We start from the raw sequence: 20,928 nt of genomic DNA on the forward strand, positions 1-20,928 counted from the left end.
GATAAAATTAATGTTTTTGTTTGTTGTTTTAGGCTATTAAAAACCTTTGTAACTTGACCTATTCCTACCTTTCTAGTTTTTTTCCTTTTGTTTTCCTCCATGTATTCTATGATCTATGTACACTAACCTCCAACATGGCCCTTCATCTCTGTACTTCAATGGCCATCTTCCATGCTTAAAATATGCCCTCTACTAACTTTTGCTTCTTAGACTCACATGCCACCTTCTGCAGAAGGTTTTTCCACCCTCCTGCTAGAATCTTTCCTCTAGGGTTGTTTGGTCATTCCATCATGTCCAACTTCTGTGGATCATAGATGCTAATACTACCCTTGGAGTATTCTTGGCAAATATACTGGAGTGGTCTGCCATTTCTTTCTCCAGTGCTTGAAGGTAAATAGAGGTTTAGTGACTTGGCCAGGGTCACATAACTATTAATTATCTGAAGCTAGATTTGAACTCACATCTTCTTGATTCCAGGTACAACATTCTTTCCACTGAGCCAACTTAACTGTCCCCTCCATTTTACCATCTATCTACTCTTCATGTATCTTGTTTATAAAAGTTCTTTACATGGTGCCTGACCAAGGAATATAAACTTCACAAAGGCAAGGATTGATTTTTGCCTTTCTTTGTACCTTCAGCATTTAGCACAATATCTAGAATACATTTAATTCAGCACTTAATACCTGCCTTTTGAACAAGTGATCAACAAAGTCCCTCAAGAAGATAGTATGATATAGAATAAGGGAGGTCAAATTCAAATTGAATCTGTACATAAGGCTCCCTGAGGCAGTCTTTTACAATGTATTGTTATCTGTGTTTTATTTATTTAGTTATATATTTCCCAATGACATTTTAATCTGGTTCAGGTGGTACTTGGTAGTGTAGTGGCTTCATGGAGTCAATGGGCTGCATATTTGATAGCTGTGATGTAGAAGAAATAAAAGTGGAACCTCAGAAAGTATGGTTTCAGGCTTGGAGTCATAGGACCTGAGTTCAAATTCTAGCTCTGTGACCTATCATCCATGTGATCCTGGACAAGTCACTTATTTCTGTGACTCAGTTTCCTTATCTGTAAGATGAGAGTTATTGGTTATCTCTGAGACCCCTTCCAGCTCTAGATTTCATGTGCATTATTTTGACTTATTTGAACCTTAGATTACTTCTCTGTTACATGAAGGACAAAGCAGTTTCTTCAGGTCTGGACCAAATTGAACAGTTGGAGCCCTCCTCTATCAGATCTCTGCCCCACTACTCCAACACTTACAAAGCAAGATATCCTTGAAGCAGTTGATTCCAGCTTTGCTTGTTTTTCTCCTTATTTCTCTGCTGACATATTAACTCCTATATTACTGTCACTCTTTTATGATGGAGGGTTTCTAGGAAGGGGTGGTTGCTGTTAATTTTCTTTTCAGTTATGTCAAACTCTTCAGGACCCAATATGAGGTTTTCTTGGCAGAGATACTGGAATGGTTTGTCATTTCCTTCCCCAGTTCATTTTGTAGTTGAGGAAACTGAGGTAAATAGGATAAAGTCACTCGCCTAAGGTCACACAACTAGTACATGCTGGGGGCTGGAATGGAACTCATGAAGATGAGTATTCCTGATTCCAAGTCTAGTGCTCTATCCATTTTGCCATTAGAAATGGAATATATTTATTTAATTTTGGGGATAGAGGGGTTAGTAACTATGTGATAGTCACAAGTGCCATTCCACGGGAGCTGTGATAATAGAGTCTCTTTCTAATATCAACAGGGACACTGGCAGAAATATTAGAGCATGGAAGTCTGACTAATATGAACTTGACTGGACCAGAGTGAAATGGGAAGCCTGTTCTTGAAAGATAAAGGAAATGGGAATGTGATACAGCAGAAAAGGCATGGATCCCATGGTCAGAGGCTAGAATGTAAACTCATTGTGAATCAGGATTGTGTCATCCTTTGTACTTGTACACTCAATGTAGACAGAGTCTAGCAACCATTGAGAACTTGAAAAATATTTGATTGACTCCTCTCAATAGAGGAGATAACTCTCAACTGATCTGTAATTATGCCCAAAAAATCATAACACTGTGTTTACCCTTTGACCTGGCAATACTATTCTTAGGTCTATTTCCCAAGGTGGTCAGGGTAAAAAAGGAAAAGAACCTATAGGTTCTGAAATACTTATTGCAGTTCTCTTTGTGGTGGCAAAGAACTGGAAACTGAGATTCCATCAAATGGGGAATGACTGAATTAGTTGTGATTTATGATTATGACGGAATACTATTGTGCTGTAAGAAATGAGTTACTTGATTTTAGAAAAACATGGGAAAGCTTTCAAAGGCATGTGAATGCAAGCTTCTAGAGGGGAAGGGAAGTTATATTCTTTGGTCTTGTATTCCCCAGTGTTTAGAACTGGGGAGCTGCTCTATGCTCCAGGCTAAACCTCTATCCCAGCAGCTTTTTGATAGATATTATATAAATGTCTACCTTTGTCTATGGCTTCCCACCTCCGTCTAGCTGAGGAGATCCCACCATCACATGAAGACAGTCCAAGCATCCAGAATGTTCTTGATTTCTCAATAACAGTAGATCATATTTCTATTATTTTTATAGTTTGCCAAACCCCTTTCTCCCAAAGACCCCTATAAAATTATTATTATTCTCTATTTTATAGATGGAGGAGGCAGACTCATAGAATTGAACTGCCCATCATCACACAGAAAATGTGACTCAAATTTTCTGTTTCCCAAATTCAACAGTTGTTTCAATCTCTCACTTAACATGTTCCCTACTCTCTAACCCTAGATCTCAAATAGGAGAGTATTGCTTTCTGGACTGAGTCACCACAGGGCCAAGTTGGATGTCTGAGACAGAGCCTGTAAAGTCTGTTCCAGTAAATGTTTTATCTCAAGGGCCTGATAATATCATCTCCCCAGATAAGGATCTGGGTAGCAGGTGTTGGTGACAGATCTAGATGGTACCAAATGCCCACCAGAGAAGCTGTCTTGGAGGCAGGTGTCAGTGACAGGGCAAGGCAAGAATAGCAATTAGAGGTTTACAGTTCAGCTGAGGGGTCTTGTTGTCCTCTCTACACCAATCTTAACTGTTCCTCTTCCAATAGAGAGAATTGGAAGCTAGAACCCTGGGGTTCAGAGCATGGATGAGGAAAAGCAGAATATGAGCATCATGATGTCAACAGAGGGAGTAGGTAATGAACCTTCTGGATCATATCAGCTTCTCTCATCTCAGATGCTTTTCTCCCTTAGTTCTCTCTTACTAGAAAAAGGAAAAAGTGGTTGGAACCCAATTTTGCCTTATTGTGTTGTTGACTCCTTAGAATCATGTTTCCTAGAGCTGGCAGTAGATCCTGGACATCATCTAATGCATTTACTCCATTTTACAAATGAGGAAGCTGACTCCAGTGAAGGGAAATCATTTTGCCAGTACCATTCAGAAAGATAGTAGCAAGATGCCAGTAATTCTCTTTTTGCTATATCTTGCTGCTGCTAATAGATTCTGAAAAAAGCTATATATGTTTTCGGATTTGTTCAATGTAGTATTCTATATTACTGGATTTTTTCTTTCTCCTTTTTCTTTAAAAAAAATATTCTTTTCTATATGGGATAGCTCCCTGGGAGATGGGAAGAAAGAATGTTGGTAGACATTTAAGGGATGTAAAAACAAAAGATATCAATCGAAACATAAAAATAAGAAATAACCAGACAGTAGATCTGATAGTCAGCTTTATTCTATCCTGGGATGGCCCTTCTTGGGAGACATAGGATTCCACTTGAACAAAAAGTTACTCAGGTAATAGAGAAGTCAGTCTGATTCAGAGGGAGAGTACAGGGAGTGGCAAAGGGAGAGAACTGAAAGAATGATAGGAGTTTAAGGTGTCAGATGAGAACAGAGATCTGGGGGAGAAACCAGAAACCAGCAAAATGACTTATTGGTAGATTTAAAACTGGAAAGGACATTTGAGATCATGTGGTTCAGTATCTTGTTTCCAGATGAGGAAACTGAGGCCTCAGAGGTAATAGTAGGTAATAGTAATACCTAACATTTATGATGTGCTTTAAATGGTCTCTTTAGCTTCCATATAACACTTTGAAGTAATTACTGTAATGTCAGTGTTATAATTAAGGAAATTAAGTCTCAGAAAACTAAAGTGATTTACTTAAATTATCAAAATGATAAATTATCAGGGGCAGATTTTTTACAAGGCAAATGGGGTTAAGTGGCTTGCCCAAGGACACACAGCTAGGTAATTACTAAGTGTCTGAGACCGGATTTGAACCCAGGTACTCCTGACTCCAGGGCCAGTGCTTTTATCCACTGTGCAACCTAGCCACCCCCAGGGGCAGATTTGAATGTTGGTCTTTCCTTCTCCAAGTCCAACACAAATCACATTTATATCTATATCTAGTAAATATAGCCAGAATTTAATTCCAAATTCTGGGATTTCAATTACAGAGCTATTCCCATGTAATTTCCTGTCCCTAAATAGATAAGGTCTGTGGGTTGAATAGATAAGGTCTGTGGGTTGATCTTTCTCTTTTTCCCCTTTATCCTTCATCCATTCTCAAGGAGGAGTAGATAGAAATCATGATGAGAATGTTACTTCATATGAGAAGTCAAGTATTCAATGTCAAATCTCTAGGTACCATTGAAAATGGTGGAAAAAAACAGAGGACTGGGACAGAATTTGAAGCCAAATCCTGGGATTCATCCTTGGTAGCTCTGTTACCTCAGGAGAATCATTTTATGTTTTTGAGTTTTTCTCATCAATAAAAATAGAGTAGAAATAATTCTTTTTTTGCCTGCTTCCTAGGTCATTGTGGGGATCCAAAGAAATAATGTTCAAAAATGCTTTCAATACTGTAAATTTACATTAAAGAAATGTGAAAGCTTATTATTAAATTGAGGATGCTTCCTAAGTGAGGTCACATATTACTCAAGGGAGGAAATTTCTAAATTCATAGAAAACTTAAAGCAGGAGTGACTGCAGTTAGATATTAAAATGGACTTAACTAGACAGATTCTCTAGAGAACCTTCCCAAGGGAGGTCACGGAATGAATATCTTTTCCTCTATAAATTCAATAACAATAATAATGACAATGTCAGTTTAATTTATAAAGAACATTATATTTTGCAAAGCTTTTTGCACAGTCCATCTCATTTAATGCAACCAAAACTCATTAAACACCTACTGTGTGTTAGATGCTGTCTCTTGGATCTTTTTCTCTTTCAAGGTAAGGTAAAAGAGTTACCTGAAGGCAAGATGATGGATTAGATGTCAACTATTCTGGAACCAAGATTTCTGTAAATTCAAGGCAAGGTGGAATTGTATGTTCATAGGGACTAGCTCTAACATCCTACTTATTCGAGTGCTATGTATACTAAAAGTTCATATTTGGATGTTTTGTTTTGCTTTGTTTTTCTTTTCTTCTTTAGATAAGGGTAGACATCTATCTGCCTGAACAGTTACCTAAAGGCAAGGGCATGAAGTAGATGATTTTTGACAGTATCAATACAATATTAATGACCTCAATATTAGCTGACATTTATAAAGTGTCATAGGTTTTGTGAAGGACTTTGCAATCATTATCTGATTTGATCCAACCAACATCTATTAACTACCTACTATGTGCTAGATACTAGGATCTTTTTCCTTTTAAGATAAGATTAGATGGATTAGATGACCTTTGTCATCTACTTTGGGCATAATATTTCTGTAAATTCAGTGCAAAGTGGGAATTTTATGTTCATAGGAACTGGCTCCAGTATCCTACCTATTGGAACTCTGAATGTCATATATACATACATATAGACATACATATATTACACACACACACACACACACACAGACACACACACACACACACACACACACTGGGGGCCCTTTGAATAGAATTCTAGTGGTGACCTCAGAACATGCTGGGCAGCCCAAGGTGAGGGAGGGGGGTGATTGGAACAGTCCTGGTAATGCCAGCAACTGAAAGGCCTCAATTAGAGTGAAAGGAGTTATCTGGTATTTAAATAATTATGAGATTGAAGGAATAATCATGGGTCTGAGTTGATTTTTTTCCCCCACTGTCACCCTGATGGTGTCTATAATATTATTATTCCAATGCCCAGGGTTCTCATTGAGAAAAGAGCAAGCAAGTTGGGGAGGGGGGAAAAAGAGGGGGATAGGTAGGGAAAAAAGAGAGGCTCATTTAATCTCCATGTGACAGGGCTGCAGGAGGGATGATTAGTCTTTTTCTTATTTCAGCTGTCACTCACTCAGAGACACCCAAGATTGTTATTAGCGTATTTTATGCACGCGATTTAAAGGGAAAAGAGAGAAAGGGAGAGAGAATTTCCTACAGAAAATAACGGGACCAAAGGAACAATTTAGATGTCACTGCCGTACCAGCTGCGTTGGTTTCATTAATCGGATGTCATTTTTTTTCATAGAGTCTACTATGCTGTGTGGAACAGGGATTATTATACCTCATCCCAAAGAAAGGGAGAAACACAGAGAGGAGACACAGAGAAAGAGAGAGAGAAGGTGAGAGTTAGAGAATGGAAGAGGTAGACAGGATGGAAGAGCAAGAGAAGAGGAAGACACCCTGGGAAGGAGATGAAAGAGCAGAAGGTGAGGGAGATAAAAATGAAACATAGTCAGAAGTAGATAGAGGTAGATAGATAGATAGACACAGAGACTGAAAAAGATGAATAAAAAGAAACAGAGAGAGAGAGAGAGAGAGAGAGAGAGAGAGAGAGAGAGAGAGAGAGAGAGGAAGACAAAAAAAAAAGAGAGGGAGACAAAAAAGGGGGGGGGGAGACATCAGAGAGATAAAAAGAGAAAAACAGAGAATAAAGAGGGATAGATGAATAGAAATAGCCAGATCTCTGTCCTCCTCCAAGAAAGACAGAGAGAAAAAATTCAGAGAATAAGATTAAGTCAGAGGGGCAGAGACAGCCATGAGAAGAGATTTATTAGCAAGTTCTGGAGTTCAGATCAGGTACTCTGGCTCCAAATCCAGTATTTCACCTCTGAAAACTTAACATGGAAGATGGGATCCACTGCTTTCGGTCATGGACTGAATTTCTTTTTGGTGGAAATCTCCATTGAGATAATTTTCTCCTACCCTGAGAAGAGCCATGCCCCATGGGTCAAGACACATTCTGCTTTCTTTCCAGGTGAGATGAGAACTGGTGGAAGCTGGTCAGTGAGTAACTGAGGGAAAGTACAAGTGACAGGGGAAGTAATGGACCTATTATGGACCTCCTCTTCTGCTTAGGGTCTCACTGCCTAAGATGCCAGGGGACTAAAGTGGAATCACTGTCATTTTCATAATAACTATCAAACCTCAAGGCAAGACAGCAGAAAAAAGCAAACTGGAGAGGAGGACATTAGCATCTCGCTCCCAGAAAAGGAGAATGCAACAGAAGAGGGAAGGGGGAGAATGTGTTCTAACTTGAACTTTTAGGGAGTCCTTCTTTTGAAGGGAAAGGATGAAGTAGAGAAAGGGAGGGGAATGGAAGGCAAAGATCTCCAATAGCAACAACAACAGCAACAATAATAATAACTCACATTTCTATAACGGTCTATAGTTTTTACAAAGCACTTTTCTCACAATAGCTTATGTGCGGTAGGTGGTGAAAGAGCAATTATATCTTTTTCCAAGGAGAGAAGACAGACTCTGAGGTGAGATGACTTACCCATAGGCATACGTCTAGGAAAACAGCAAGAGGGAGTTAGTTGGCAATTCTGGGCTCTTTCCATTGTACCAGGATGCCCAACAACAACATCAAAAATCTCCTAGCATTCCTATATTGGGGAGGCAAGAAAAGAATCGCCCTATCTCAGAGTAGAAAACTGACACCCAGAAAGATTTATTGAGCAACTTATTCTGTATCACACGACAAAGCAATAGTGGACTCAAATTAAGGTCTGTGAAATCCTTAGTCCACCAGCTAAGTACTTTTCCCAGGATGACAAATCCCCAGAAGTCAGTGAAGACAACACATGCCAGCCAATAGAATTTTTTCTTGAATGTGTCTCAGTTCCCAGGAAGAGCTCTCTTTTCTCTTTGAGTCCTATCCCAACTCTTCCTCCCTGATCTCTATCCTGGGACTGTGGCTTTTGATGCCAGTTATTTTTTTCTTATTTTTTCCCCTTAGGTCTCCCCAGTGGGCTCTGGTCAAACCCTGGAAACCAAGCCAGCTCTCCCAGGACCTTAGGAAAACATCCAGTGTTTGTCTTTTCTTCTGCAGGCTATTAAAGTTTGGAGTTGTCTCCTTGAATTATGAAGGACTCCAAAGACATGTACTCATTTGGGGCTGGTGTTTGGGGGGGGGGGTGGGGTTGGTATCCTATTCCCTGGCTCCTCATCTTTCTAGGGCACTGGCTGGGCTGGCTTTTCGAAGCCAAAACAAGATTCATTACCCTGGGGCCAAGGAATGGGGAGATACACTGACTGACCCTTCAGACCTGCCCCATATGTCACAGGCCTGTCAGAAATCTCCCAGAATTCCCTTTATTATCTAAAGGTCACTGCCCGGGCAGAACTGAATGAGCATCATGGTATAAACCAAACTTCAAGAGCAATCAATTTCCTATAGTGCCTTCCTCTCAAATTCCCCCCATCCCATCCTCATCACTCCCCTCTCCCCTCACTCTAACCCTTTTGGAAGAGCACAAATTACAGAGCTTGCTTGTCAAAACTAGGCAGACTCCAGGCCTGAAGGGGTTTGGGTGGATTAGGCAGCAATGCCATTAGACTAAGAAAATCTATTAAAGTTGTGGGCGTTATTCCTGAACTGGTCCTCAGAGTACTTCCACCCCAAACACAGTGTCTCTTCTCTGTCTGATGTCAACTATCTTTGTTTCTTGGCAGGACTCCAGTTCAGTCACCACTAATAGCTGTGAAGTTATTCTAATACTGAAGAGATCTGGGAAAAATAACCCTCACATGTCTTTGAAAAGTGAGGAATGAGAATAGGTATTTGGTTTTGCTAACACAGCCAAAGGCCATGTTAGTGAGTCTCTGACTATTTACAAACTAAATTTACAATCCTTTTCTCAACCAAATACTTTCTGGCTTAGCAAAACTTGCTAAAACTCTAGGGATGAGTTGACATTTTTTTTTAAACTCTGCTTTCAAGTTCCCTTTCACAAAACATTTTTTTTAAACACTTATTGCCTGTCTGTTCATTAAAGTCTTATCTAATGTCTCACTATAGTGAGGAGATAACCTTGAACTCTTTAAGCTTGTTTCCATAGAACATTAAGACATCTTGGTATAAGAGCAAATATTTTAGATGATTGTGCTTTAATCAATTACTAATACATAAATAACATGATAAGAAAATCAATTTTTTTTTCAAATAAGAGAAGGCAAAGTTTATATATTTTACAACTATTGTTTACATAAGAGGGGAAGAATTCAAACCCAAACACAGGTTAGGGGAAATTTAAAAAGATAAAACAGACAACTTTGAATATATAAATTTAAAATTTTCCATAAACAAAATCATTGTAGTTAAAAATATTTGGATCTGGAAGTTGGATGTTATTTAGTCCAAAGTTCTCATTTTAAGAATGTAGAAAATGAAATCTTGGTTGAAGCAACACAGGTGGTAACTAAATGGCAGAGTTGGACTACAAATTTAATATAGTGGACTTTACAAGATCCATTCCTAGTAGACAAGTAGTCAAAAGATTCAAATGGCTTTCAAAAAGAATCTAAAGATATCAGCAGGCATTTGAAAAAGGTGTTCAATATCATAAATAGTCAGAGAAACAAAAATTAAACAACGAGGAGGTATTACCTTACACATGCCAAGTGGAAAAGTGGCAAAAGACAGGAAAATTCAATGTTGGAGAATTGTGGGGCAACAAGTATACAAATTTATAGCTGTGAATTGGTCTAATTTTTCTAGAAAATAATTTGTAATTATGCAAAAATTTTAAATTGTTTATATCCTTTAACCTAGATATCCCAATACTGAAATTAAATATGAAAGAGGTTAATGATAGTAAGAAAAGCCCCAAATTGGGGCAGCTAGCTGGCATAGTGGATAAAGCAGTGGCCCTGGAGTTAGGAGTACCTGGGTTCAAATCCGGTCTCAGACACTTAATAATTACCTAGCTGTGTGGCCTTGGGCAAGCCACTTAACCCTGTTTGCCTTGCAAAAAACCTAAAAAAAGAGCCCCAAATTGAACAAAAATATTACAGTATTGTTATTTATTATATTAAAAATCTGTGCTAAAAATTAGGAAAGAAAGAAGCAAGGATTTCTTTTTCCTGGGTAAGTTTAAAAGAAGTACCTTAAAAAAGAATGAAAAGATAGAAGAAAGGAAAGAAAGAAAAATAAAATGTGTACCTCATACCCCTTTTCCCCTTCAAACTTTAATTAATATTCTAAAAAATGTTTTAGCTTGATGCCTTTATTAGGTGAGAACACCATTTTTACTGAATTGCAAAATCAATGTGTCAAAGATGTAAACAAATTCTAGGCACCTCTATTGAATCAATCAATCAAAATTTGAGAATCTCAGAAATACTTTCATCCTCTTAACCAAATCAGGCGATAATTCATCAGTAGTGCAGGTGGTAGGGATGGGTGAGTTAGTGAGTATTTTGACCCCGCCTCCTTCATTGATCAAGAGCCTGGGCCAGTAATAAGCAATGAATGTATCAATATGATATGAGGAAAGGCAACTTCAGGGAGAATGACCCTTAGTGTGGAACCCAACTGCATTCTAGGAAAATTATGAAGGACTTCATGGGGGAATAAAAGAACTTCTAATAATCCAAAGATGAGCCTAGTGTATTGGCTAGGATTGAGTCTATTTGCCCTTGTACTTGGAGAATACACAGTTTTAGTGATGTTTTGTGTTAACTGTCCTTCCAATACCACTTCAGTAAATAGTTGTTTCTAAAAAAGCTAATTAACTATAAATGGCTAATTGACATTTCTTTGAGCACAATGAATGGGGACTTGAGTGACAGTGACTAGAAAAAATAATTCCCTAACCCCTGAAGGTTACTCCTAGAAGCCTGAGGGAAGAAGTAGTCAGCCATTCCCTGGGGATCTAGCTGTCAGTGCTAGAGAAGATTGGGGAAGGAGCTCAGAGGGGAGAATATTGTAGCAGTGGAGAAAGTTTATTAAGTTCAAGGTAGGGGAATCAAATATGTGAACTTTGGAGAGAGAGCTGGATGTCCCAATCTTTTGGCCAAGGATTTGAACCACTAACTAGATTCAACTTTTTTTTCCACTGAAATTGTACTCTTCTCACTTAAAGAAAACCCTTGATGAAACGTGATCATTCAAGGTTCTTTCTCTCTCCCTGCTCTATTTCTTCTCTTTTTAAAATAAACATCTTATATAGTAATTGAACACTTCCAGGGATGGGCAAAGAAAACAAATCCCAGAGAAGGTATTGCTCTGGAAGGGAAAATGTTGACAAGTCTGAGGTCAAAACCCTGCTCAGTAACATGCTTCTTGACTTCCCTTAAATTTAGGGTGGGGAATCCACATCCTTGGGATTATAAAGATTCTCCTGAAGATATTCTTCCTTAAAAATACCACCATGAAGGGGTAACTGAATCATAATGGACTTGAAAGGGACCTTATAGAACATGTAAGCAAAGCTTTTCATTTTATAGATGGGAAAACTGAGGCTTAGAAGTTAAAACTACTTGACTTAGGTTATATACCTTGTAGACATTAGACCACAGATTATAAATTTGATTAACTTTGTTCATATGATAGACCATGCAGATAAAAAAAATGGAATAAGCCTTAACTTCAAATAACATGCTTTATTAGAGTGATTCAAACTCCTCTCCTAATGAAGTAATGGAAGGAAAGAAATTGATGTTCCCTGATGCTTTCCATAATCTTCTTGAAGATAGGAACAATTATTTTTTATCATTTTAAATTTTAACTTAGATTTTATGTCCTCATAAACAAAATACTAAGCAGTTTGAGGAAGAAGAAGGTTCCAGGAAGGAGGTGACACCTGAGTTTAGCCAGGAAGGAAGATAAAGATGATTCTGAAAGACAAAGATGAGGAAGGAAGGCGTGTATTCCAGGCATGATTAGAGATAGGGAGTGTAGTTAGCACCAATACCCAGAAGCCAGAGAAATAATGTTGAGTAGGAAGAATATCTAGCAGTCCAACTTAACTATAATGTAGAATTTATGAAGGGAATAATATGAAATAAGGATTAAAAAGGTGGGTAAGAGCCAGATGGTAAAGGCAAAACTCATTGAGGAAGATGATGAGAGACATAGATGTAACCTGGAAGGCTTAAAGCAGGGGAATGAAAAAAATATTAAATCAATCACCACTTACTAATGTTAGTATTAATGTTAATGCCCATTATGGGTAGGGCATTGTGTTCTTGAAGAATTGCAAAGATAGATCATGTCCAGTAACTGTCCTCAAGAAGTATATGACCTAATAGGAGATGACATGTTCAAATTATAATATGACAAGTACATAAGATGATTACATATTTAGACAGACAGACCTAGGATTTAGGGCTAGAAAAGACCTTAAGAGATCATTTAGTTTGGCCCCTTCATTTTACACTTCACTAAAGCATCCCCAGAGGTAGCAAGTAGCTTATAGATGCATAGTAAGTAGTAATGAAGGTATGAATCTAAGTCATGAATGGAAGCAACTTATGAATGTATACAGATGTATTCACACAAATGGAAATATGAAACCCAAGGACTAAGGAATCAGATGATAGAGAATCATTTCTAGCTTAAGGGAAAAGGAAAGGATTCACAGAAGAAGAATCATTTGATCTTGATGTTATAGGATAGGTGGAAAGAATAGTTTCAAACCATTTGAGTTTCATCTTGGGGAGGCTATATGCATGGTAAGTTGTAGTTGTATGACATTGTATGGAATGAAGGGGATAAAATATGTATTTCATTGGAAAGACAAAATTTTAACTTGTTTTCTCCTGATCTGGTTGTATTCCTGCCAGTGTAATCTCAAGTGCAATTTGAACTCATATACTTGTTCTAGGGACCTAATAATAACTGGCATCTCTATGGTATCTATTATGTGCCAGGAACTGTGTTAAGTAATTTACAGGTAGTATCTCACTTGATCTTCAACCTGGGAAGATCAAATAACCAAGTAACAACCTGGGAAGTAGGTGCTGTTATTATTCATATTTTATGATTAAGAGTAGTCAGCTAAGTGAAACAGAGGCTAGAGTGCCTCACTGGACCTTGGACACTTACTAGTTGTGTGACCCTGGGCAAGTCACTTAACCCTGATTACCTCCAAAAAGAAAAGAAAAATCATGGATATAAATATAAAGAAATATGTCAACAAGTGATGGAAAGTATGGGGGGGAAGGACTTAGTGCTGAGGAGATGAAAAGTTTCAACAGTCATTAATTTTCCTTGGTTTTGTTTTAAGACTGAAGAGGAAGACTTGATTAATGACTTAGGCAAGGTAGCTAGATGGCATAGTGGATAGGTAGCTAGAGCACACTGGCTTTGGAGTCAGGACAGGAGTTTGAATCCAGACCTACACACTTACTAGCTGAGTGACCTTGGGCAAGTCACTTTATCCGAATCACCTCACATCCAGGGCTATCTTCAGCTGTCCTCATTTATATCTGGCCACTGGACCCAGATGGTTCTGGAGGAGAAAGTGAGACTGTTGACTTAGCATAGCCCCCCAATCAAATCCAATTCATGTGCTTGTCATGGCATCACCTCCCTGTTGTCATAGTCTCGCTAATCAACTGTTTTGACCAAAGTAGCAAGTGACTAGGACAGTCATTTCCACAAAAGTTTAGGCAAAATGATTTTTAAAAAAATTCAGTCAAACTATTTAACATGCAACTTATTTATTCTTTAAATAGCTTCTTTGTATATTTTTTGTTTGTTCTTCTCCCATTAGACAGACATGTCATTTCATCTCCCCTCTCTATACCTTTGCAATTGCCCTCACCTATGTCAGAAAGCACTCTGTTTTTTCTTTCACCTCTTAAGAACCCCTAGCTTCCTTCAATGTTTAGCTCAATGACACCTCTACTATATAAGGCCTATATATAGAAAATAATTAGCAAAGAGAAGGTACTAGAATTAAGTAGGGACATGGGGTGAGGGGAGGCAGAGATGTGCCTCACCTCTGATTGTGAAGGGTTGAGCCTATCAGCTTTGCCTTCTCTGCCTTGCCCTCACCCCAGGTCCCTGGAATTGAGAGGGTGCAAAAGGCTTCCTGTAGAAATGGGTTTTAGGGGTGGCACAATGGATAGAGCACCGACCCTGGAGTCAGGAGTATCTGAGTTCAAATCCAGCCTCAGACACTTAATAATTACCTAGCTGTGTGGCCTTGGGCAAGCCACTTAACCCCATTGCCTTGCAAAAAAAAAACTAAAAAAAAAGGAATGGGTTTTAGTTGGAACTTTAAAGGAAGCTGGGGAAAGTCAGTGAACAGAAAATGTGGAGGGAGACCAATCCAGGTAGGAATGATAAAAATCCCCAGTCAAGAAATGGGTTTTAAATACCAAATGAACATTTTGTATTTGCCCCTGGGGTCATAGGGAGCCACTGGAGTTTTTGAATGCTTGGTGTGGCCTGTGTGTACCTGTGTTTTAAACTAAATGTCTAGCACAAAGACTGCACATAGTAGGAAATTTAAGCAATGTTTATTGAATTAAATTGACACCAACAATTAGCCCAATGATTGGCACTGGAAAGCCCTTAGGAAATGCTTGATTCATTAATTGGTTGACTCTAGATCTCCTATTTTTTCCACAACAGCAGGAATCTTTTTGTTTTATAGTTTCTCCTTATCCCATTCCTACCTGTTTATCTTTCTTTCCTCCCCTTCTTGTTCCTTAATGAACAGGTTTCAGCTAGCCTTAAAGAAAGCAGAGACTCCTCCAGGCTACTAGAATTGGAAGGTTGAGGAGGGAGGGATGTTAAGGAAGGAAGAGAGAAATATTTGGTGCAGGTTGAGGTGCTCCCTAGATAAACAATCCCTAGCCATCTTGAGACACCCACCCACCCATCTCGCCCTACAGCCTCCTATTGGAATTCAATGCATCCTTCTGAGCCTGCTCTGATACTGGGCTTGCTCCCAACACAGAGGATGAGGTTTCTCCTTCCTTTCTTATCTCTCCTTGCCTCTTTCTCTTAAGTACTTTTCCAAACTGACAGCCAACCCTAGGATAAAGAGCTCTAAGCTAATTCAGTCTCCAAGGAAGGAAAGAAGCCTCTAAAACAGAGTGGGGTGCCTGTCCCTTGCACTGCCTCACCTTTTATTCTTTGTGGAGGATTCCAGCTCTTGAATTCTCAAGCATGTCTTGAGTAGCAAATATACATCCTTTCACATAAAAAACAGGGACCAGGAGGGAAAAAAAAGCCCAAACCCACAAGCAAAAAAACCAAAGATGGGGAAGTGGGACAAAAATTGGGTCGTATGTGCCTGTGGGAGGCTTACTGTCTGAACTAGAAGCTGTCTGTGGCCAACAAATGCTCTCTCGGCCCAAGTCCATGCCAAGAGATTGTGCCAGGGTAGTACCCTCCAAGTGCCTCTAGAAGGCAGCAGCTTCACAGTTGTTTGATTCCAATAGTGAGGCAGAGAAATGAACCAGATGGATTTTCTAAGGACTCTGCCAACTCTAGAAATTGAAGACTAATTTTTTTCCAAGGGGGGAAAGTGAAGGAGAGAGAAGTCAGAACACTGATAAAGTGAGAGGAATGTGCTGAGAGGAGAGCAATGAGGATGCCAGGGATAGTGAGAGCTGACCTGAAGCCTTAGATGAAAGCAGGAGCAGAGTCTGGCCCCAGGATGATGAATGGAGAACAACAGTGAGAGTTTAAGAGGCCAAACAGCCAGGAGGAAGAGGTGAGGCTGTCCAAGGTAAAGGATGGGTGTGTGTGTGTGTGTGTGTGTGTGTGTGTGTGTGTGTGTGAAGGGGGGGAGCTGTAGCTGTGGTGGGGAGTGGGGGTGAGATTGGGGGGGAAATGAGAAAAAGGAATGTTTGAGGTCAAAGAGCAAAATGCTCCAGGAGGGATTACCTACACAGGCAGGGTCTCAAAGAAAGTCATCCACTTTCCCCTCAGGCACATCCCTTTATCTCTCAAAAAGTCAGGTTGGTACAATGGAAAAAACAGTGAATTTAACTTATGTTTGAATGTTGGCTCTGCAAGTTACTAACCTTGTGACCTTGGAAAGTTTGTTTATCTCTCTTGGCCTCAGTTTCCTTAAAATTAAGGAGTTTGATGAGATGACCTTTAAGATTCTTGCAGCTCTAATCTATTTCCTTCAAGCTGACAAGCTAATGAAAGGGAGGCCTAGATCAGGATCTCCCAAATTCTGTTTCCCCAAACTATCTGGATGTCTTCTCTTAACCTCTGGTCTGGTCCGTACTCAAACCACTGACTGCAGAATCCTGCCCCCCCCCGCCCCCCCACCAGTTCTAAAGCAGAATGGAGGATAGGGAGCTCACAAATCCATATTTCAGGATCCCAAGGCCCCTGACCTCCCACCCCAGAGAAGAGGAGGAAGAAGCGGAGGCCAGCAGTTCCCTGCTGCCTCTTGAATCACAAGCAACAGCTCCTACAGCTTGGCTCCAGTCCAAGTCAGGGAGAGGGTGAGATAGACTTTGGAGGGTTTTGGGGGGGGCAGGGAGTTGGGGCTCAGGTGGTGGCAGATGGAGAGATTCCAGGATCACTAAGCAGACGAGAGAAGCTGAGTGCCAAAGCACAGTCCCAACCTCCCCTCTGCCCATTCCTTATCTGTGATGCTCTCAGCACTCTAGAGCAGAAACCTAGCCAGTTGCCAAATCAACCTCAGAAGAAGAGAATATTTCCATATTTCTATATTCCCGACAGCCAGTCCAAGAACAGTTCCTACCTGCAGACTGACTTCTCTCCCTGCAGTCTTCTCCTGACTCTCCACTGTGGCCCCTCTCTTCAGTTTCTCAACCCTGGCAGATCTCTGATTAATTCAGGCCTGTTTAATAACCCTTCTATTTAGATGAAACAAGCTGTCTTGTTTTCTTTATTTTTAACACTGACTTTCGTTTCTTTGCTAAGCATCTTACTGTCATTTAAATTTCGCCGTCTCCAACCAAGCTGATAATAGACCCGAGTGAGCAGCTGTTTCAGTCCTCTTTATGACAATGATTAGAAGTTAGAGCTGAGGAGGCAGGGACTTGACCAAGGCTCAGTTCAGAAAGGTCTGCCCCTGCATGTAGAGGGAATGCTAATTTCAACACTATTAGAAGAGTATCCTCCCCTGCTGGAGGAGACCCTAGCTAATATAGGGGGTATGGAGTGGAAAGAAGTGCTATCTGGATTCAAGAGACATAGTTCCTAGATAGGTCTCTTCCTCTACCCTATATCTGAGACCTGAGGCAAGTCACTTGAGCCCTCTAGGCCTCCATTTCCTTCTCTGTAACATGTGGTTAGAAAGAGATAATAGTGGTTTTGGTTTTACAGAATTCTATGAGACTAGACAAAGCATTCTTGAATCCAAGTTTATTAAAATCATATACTAGAGGAAGGATCCTTAGAACTCACCCAAAACAAGTGCTCATTGCATAGACAATGTTAAAATTGGAAATCAAAACCCAGATCTCTGTATCTTTGTAAGGGGAGTACTTTATACTCTAATAGGTAATATTTTTTTCTTCCCAAAGTTTTAAAACTTTAATCACTTTATCCTCTCTACCTCTACCCCTTGCCATGCAGCTATCTGGGAGGAAAAACTCTGTAGGGAAGGGTAACACTTTTCACTTCATGGACACCTAATTCTTAGTATTATTCCTGTGGTCCCCAAGTCCCTCTTTTTCTCCATTGTACTCAGGGTCAAATTGGGGGAAAGAGACTCTCACTTATCATTCATCAAAGGATCATATAGATTTAGAGCTGGAAGGACTCTCAATCAACCCCTGTTCCTTATTTTACAGAAGAGGAAATAGACCCAGGGATGTTTAAATAACTTATTGAAGTTCAATAAATATTTATCGGATTGGATTGGATTAGGTCAAGCAGTTATAAATGACAGATGGGATTTGAACCTGGGTCCTCTCTGACTCTAGCCTCTTTTTTCTGGACCCTAATGAAATCCAATGATGCTCAGACCTTTAACTTTTTCTTACTGAGTTCTCTGCCCCTCCCTTTGCAGTTATCATCTCCAGGATCATCCCCTAAAAGATGAAGCTGGAGGGTCCCTGACTGGAAGCCCATTTGGTATAAAATTCAACTAGGGAATAAAGTTGAGGATAATTGGGTGCCCCCAAACAAGGAGATCAGGCCATAATCCCCTGTCCCAGCCCCTTTGGATCAGTCTCATCACTGACAAGCATTCATCAAATTCTAGCCAATGAATTGTGCCAATGCCAGCAGAGAAAAGTGGATGATGGTAGCTCAGAGTTGGAATAGGACTCTCTCCTACCAAGGATGCTGGAGAATGAGGCAAGTTCTTCTGCCTTCCCCCTCCCAAGTAAGTTTCCAGGCAGCTGCCTACTTTGTTGTCTTCTCCCCTTAAAGTTGTAAAAGCTGAGTTTATATAGGCCCAAAGACAAAGCAGGGTTGCCCTGGTCCTCAGGGACCATTCAAGTGTTCATGACTGAGTCAGACACTTCAAACAGTAGAGCCCACAGGGCAAGCAGGGAAGCTAGTTGGAACAGCTTAGATCATGAGTTTCTTCCCATATCACTCTCTCCTGCCACATCAAGTATGCTGGAGAGCCAATGGTCATGTCCTAAGTGCCAAGGCTTGGTCAGCTTTCAAGATTTAGCTTTCCAGAACCAAGAAAACATTGTACACATTAACAACAATATTGTGAGTTGATCAACTCTGATGGATGCAGCTCTTCTCAGTAGTTCAGAGATCAAGGGCAACCCTATCTGTTAAGGACAATGCCATATACATCCAGAGGAAAAAGATAAAAACAAAAACAAAACTATAGTATCTGAATATATACGATCTTCACATTTTAAAAACTTCTCATGTTTTTCCATCTGGATCTCATGGTTTTCTTCCTTTACTCTTAGTCCTAATTCCTTTTACAGAAAATGACTAATATGTAAATATGTCAAACAGAAATGTACATTTACAACTTTACTAGACTATTCACTAACAAAGGGAGGGCAGAGGATGTAGAAAAATATGTAAAAAATATGCAAATGGATAATTGCTGAAAAACTCCCAAAGCATGTAATTGAAAAAATAAAATAAAATATTAATAACAAAGAATTAGCTTCCATTGTCCTTGGGAAGGCTGGGAGAGGGGCTGCTGGTATGATACTTCCCTGGGCAGTTATTCTCTCTCTCTATAACTATTCTCTCTATATAGCTATTCCCTCTCTAAAACACTTGTCTGGCCTAAAGGTCCAGTAAAAAAGGAGATTTAGTGAGGGGGACACTGGGGTGGCCACCTGGCTAAGGACTAAGCAAAGAAACCATAGTAAAGTCCTGGTTGTGAGTCTGATAACTATTATTTGGACAGCACTTTCCTCTTGTATTATTTTTTTTTCTTTGCACAGGTCAAGATGTGATATCATTGATCCTCTTTGAGAACAAAAGACAAACAACGACATTCCTCTAAAGAATCTTGTGAGAGAAGGAGTACAAGTATCATTATCCCCATTTCATTATCAGGAAACTTGAGGCTTATAAATCAAGTGACTTGCTTGTCCCAAATAGCACAACTAGAAAGTCTAAGAATCAGGATTTAAACTCAGATCTATTAATTGTAAATTCACTGTTCATTCCATGACCTGACTCTACAACTACTACATGGGGATGGATATGCATTTGTATGAAAATGAAAAGTTAGCTGAATTCATCTATTTTCTGTTATAAGCTAATCCCAAAGATAGCAATTAGGAGTTTGAAAGGAGGCAAGGAAAACCATGCTGGCAAATAGTCATGTTCTCTCCCTATGATTCAACCAATGAGAAGCCAAAATTCATCTCAAAGTTGCTTGGGAGAGGGCAATGGGACACTCTAACCTGGAATGAAACTGTTGTCAGTCTTCTCTATTCTGCAATCTCTTTCTCTAAAGGTTAATTGTGCAAAGATGCCATTTTCCAATCCTGGAGTTTGAATCCAGACCCATTCTATGGATATTCCCCTAGATTTGACTCTTAAGCACCAAATCATACTGCCCCTAAAAGGCTCTCTGTCTCCTAAGTCACTATAGCTTTTCTCTTGTCTTTCCCAATCCTTTTAAACTCTGAGATTCCTTGACTTCAGAATTCTGGCCTTCTGAATTCTGGATCAGAAAAACCATAACTGGCTCAAAGAAAGACTTAATCCAATAGAATGGATGGAGTAAGGTCTTGAAAGTTCATTTCCCAAAGACTGCTTTCTGTAAGACAATCACATTCTAGATTAGAGGTGAGTTAAGCAGAGAGATACTACAAAGTTTTCCTTCTTCTACCTGCTTTGCAATAGGAAGTTGGGCTCATGGAGTGCCTACCCCTTATCCAGTGGAAATATCACTAGACATAGAGTCATAAGAGTCATAGGTTTAATGTTGTCTTTATTGCTTTGTTAATAATTGTGTGATCATGAATTAGTTGCTTAAACTCACTGAGCCTCAGTTTCTTCACTTGTAAAATAATAATAATAATGCTCATAATAATTACTTCACTGAGTTGTTATAAGGATCAAATAAGAATATGGGCCTGTGCATATCCACACACACACACACACACACATATTTATATAAATATGCTTATGTATATATAATATAAATATATGTGTATGGGTATATACTTATGCATACTTTGTAAACAGCAAAAAAAAAGTCAACTCCAAAACACACATTCATAAATATAAGCTGTGATGCCTGGAGTTCTCATTTGAGATATTATCCAGATCAGAAGCAAAACAAGATTCCACAAAGCCAAGAGCAAAAATAGAAGTTTTGACTCTTGGGGGCTA

General features: G+C 39.5%; 1 protein-coding gene and 1 long non-coding RNA gene across 4 annotated transcripts in view; one reads left to right on the top strand and one right to left on the bottom strand.

Moving 5' to 3' along the window:
* PLXNA2 (plexin A2) overlaps positions 1–20,928 on the bottom strand; it is a 321,485-nt gene that overhangs the window by 287,126 nt on the left and 13,431 nt on the right. The gene's annotated exons all lie outside the window — the stretch shown is intronic.
* Positions 15,529–20,679, top strand: LOC141513080 (uncharacterized). 2 transcript variants are annotated; one of them, XR_012475698.1, is made up of 3 exons: positions 15,529–15,889; positions 18,356–18,478; positions 19,524–20,679. It is a non-coding gene; the product is annotated as an uncharacterized LOC141513080 (long non-coding RNA). The 2 variants fall into 2 exon arrangements; XR_012475699.1 differs by having other exon boundaries at positions 15,529–15,874.

This window comes from Macrotis lagotis, chromosome 2 (genome assembly GCF_037893015.1).
Source record: "Macrotis lagotis isolate mMagLag1 chromosome 2, bilby.v1.9.chrom.fasta, whole genome shotgun sequence".
Classification (NCBI taxonomy): Eukaryota; Metazoa; Chordata; class Mammalia; order Peramelemorphia; family Peramelidae; genus Macrotis; species Macrotis lagotis.